The sequence below is a fragment of the Notothenia rossii genome, assembly GCF_949606895.1.
Source record: "Notothenia rossii genome assembly, chromosome: 2".
In the NCBI taxonomy this organism is placed as follows: Eukaryota; Metazoa; Chordata; class Actinopteri; order Perciformes; family Nototheniidae; genus Notothenia; species Notothenia rossii.
Window position 1 is genome coordinate 56,427,058 of NC_136904.1, and position 2,485 is coordinate 56,429,542.

Below are 2,485 nucleotides of genomic sequence, written 5' to 3' on the forward strand. Positions count from 1 at the left end.
TAGCAGGAGGTCAGAAATGCATTTTGGTCCTAAACCATTCAGTGCTTTATAAACAGCAGCAGTATTTTTGAAATATATTCTTTGACACACAGGAAGCTAGTGTAAAAACTTCAGAACATGAGTGTTGTGATCCACTTTCTTAGTGTTGGTAAGGACTCGAGCAGCAGTGTTCTGAATCAGCTGCAGCTTTCTAATAGATTTTTTAGTGAGACCTGTGAAGACACCATTGCAGTAGTCGTCTACTGAAGATAAAAGCATGGAGCCGTTTTTCCAAATCCTGCTCTGACATTAGTCTTTTAATCTTAGATATGTTCTTTAGGTGATAGTAAGCTGATTTAGTAACTGTTTTAATGTGACTGTTGAAACCAATAACTAATTTAACCCGCTGACAAGAGAGCCCACCTCCGAAGATCGTGACTGGCTGAGGGACAGACTCGGGGGCAGGTTCTTAGGAATTTCTTGGCTTCTCTCCCCCAAGCCAGAAGAGGAACACTACAGCTTGGAAACACTTACTGTTCCTGAAATTATCAAATCTGTTGGGCATCAGGGACCTGAGGCAATTGTGGCAAGCATGGCATTGTCTGAAGAGCAACAGAGGGCAATTCAGGTGGCTACCACTGGTCAGCGAACCAACCCAAACTGGCATTTGTTCAGGAAAGGAAGGTTGACTGCCAGCAACTTTGGAGCTGTCCTGAGGTCAAAGCGTGTGACTGCTTCCTTTATTGCCAGGGTGCTAGGGCAACAACAGGCCCTTGATGGTGTTTTGTCTGTACAGTGGGGGACTATGAATGAATGTGAGGGCGTCAGGGCATTCACCACTGCAACTCAGATGCAGGTCCATGAGTCAGATTTGTGGCTCTCCCTATCAGGATTGTTGGGGGCATCTCCAGATGGTCTGGTAGGGTCTTCCGCTGTGCTTGAGGTAAAGTGTCCCTACGGAGCCAGGGAAATGACAATTAGTAAAGCATTGCAAATCAAGGGCTTCTGTGTCAGTAAGGAAGGAGAAACATTCAGCCTGCGTGAGGAACATCCTTATTGGCACCAAGTGCAAGGTCAGCTTCACCTCACTACAAGGAAGAAGAAATAAAAAAATTGTGAATTGTTTTTAATTTACATTTACTCGCCTTTGCAATGTTGTGGTTGTTAGAGTGTTAGGTTTCCTGTCAGCTCGTCTGTTGGGAAGATATAAAATATTAGTTACATGGAAGTCACACCTTCACATATACTGTAAGAGCATTAAGACATACAGTACATAGGCTAAAACAAAACATTTAAAGATATAACCTTGCACTTTGATAAGTCTCGTCAACATTTTCACTATTTTGACATTTTTATAGATGAAAATTGAACTAAAGAAATAAATGGTAGATTAATCCATATTGAAAATAGGTGTCAGCTGCTACACTAATTATAATAGTTATATTTCTTAATTAATTAAGAAAATATATTACTATATTGATCCCAATTTGGGAAATGTTTGTGTTGCAGCAGCATAACAAGAAAAACAAAATATAAGTTATTATATATACAAAAGTATGTGAGGGATGGGATATTAAATTGAATATAAATGTAAAATGTACATGTGATTTTACGTCCAAGAGAAGCTATGGAGCAGAGAGTTCTCTGCCAGCCAGAGGTGATTTGTTATTAGTTCAATATGTCAAACTGATTTCCCTGACTACAATCTCTAGTTACATGGTGAAACTTTATGCTGCTTGTACTAATTAGACTTATCATATAAGCCACACAGGTTTTAATAGGATGTATTCATTATCTTTACTTATGTTGCGGTCTTTTCAGCAGCGCCATCTCTAAAACGGCGATACGGTCACGACCCATTATTTACATTTCACCGTGACATGGACAAAAATGTAACGTCAGCTTACCTCATGGCACGAATCCAGACTCTCCTTTGGAAAACATTGGCCGGGAAACGATAGAACAAGCACGTTTCATGCGAAGACCTGTGGCTGCAACCCGGAGCAAAGCAACAAACCATTGCGTAGCTAACTAGTAGCGCTAGCTTTAGCTAACGTTAGCCAACGAAACGAACTGCCGAGTAAAATTGGAAAACACTGGTAATTAATTATTCTATCATTTGTAAAACTACGGTGTTAAAAACGACAATTTCAAAAATGCAGATTCTAATGGTCAGATATAGATATACAGATACTAAAGATAGGCAGGTACTTGCTTTCAAGCAGAACACAGGGGAAAACAAACTTAGCGGGAGTGTTTACGTGTTCGGCGTAATGACGTACAACGGCCTCGACAATTTCTGTAGTCCTATTCAGCCATTCGGTAACAACCATCGTTTTTCAGACACGTAAACTCTTCAAAAATCCCCAGTGGGGTCACTGCTGATGTATTTAATGTCATAGAACAAAACGTGATTTATCTCTTAAATTTGTGTCAACCACACACCTTATTTCGAGCTATTTTCCAAAACCCTATGGAAAAAATGCATTGCTTTTTGAGGAAGGAA

General features: G+C 40.0%; 1 long non-coding RNA gene across 1 annotated transcript; it reads right to left on the reverse strand.

The window, feature by feature from the left end:
* Positions 1 to 273: 273 nt before the first annotated feature.
* LOC307029344 lies at positions 274 to 2,485 on the reverse strand. The gene is made up of 3 exons (XR_013805300.1): positions 1,887 to 2,485; positions 1,125 to 1,172; positions 274 to 933 (listed from the first exon to the last, which is right to left on the reverse strand). It is a non-coding gene; the product is annotated as an uncharacterized lncRNA (long non-coding RNA).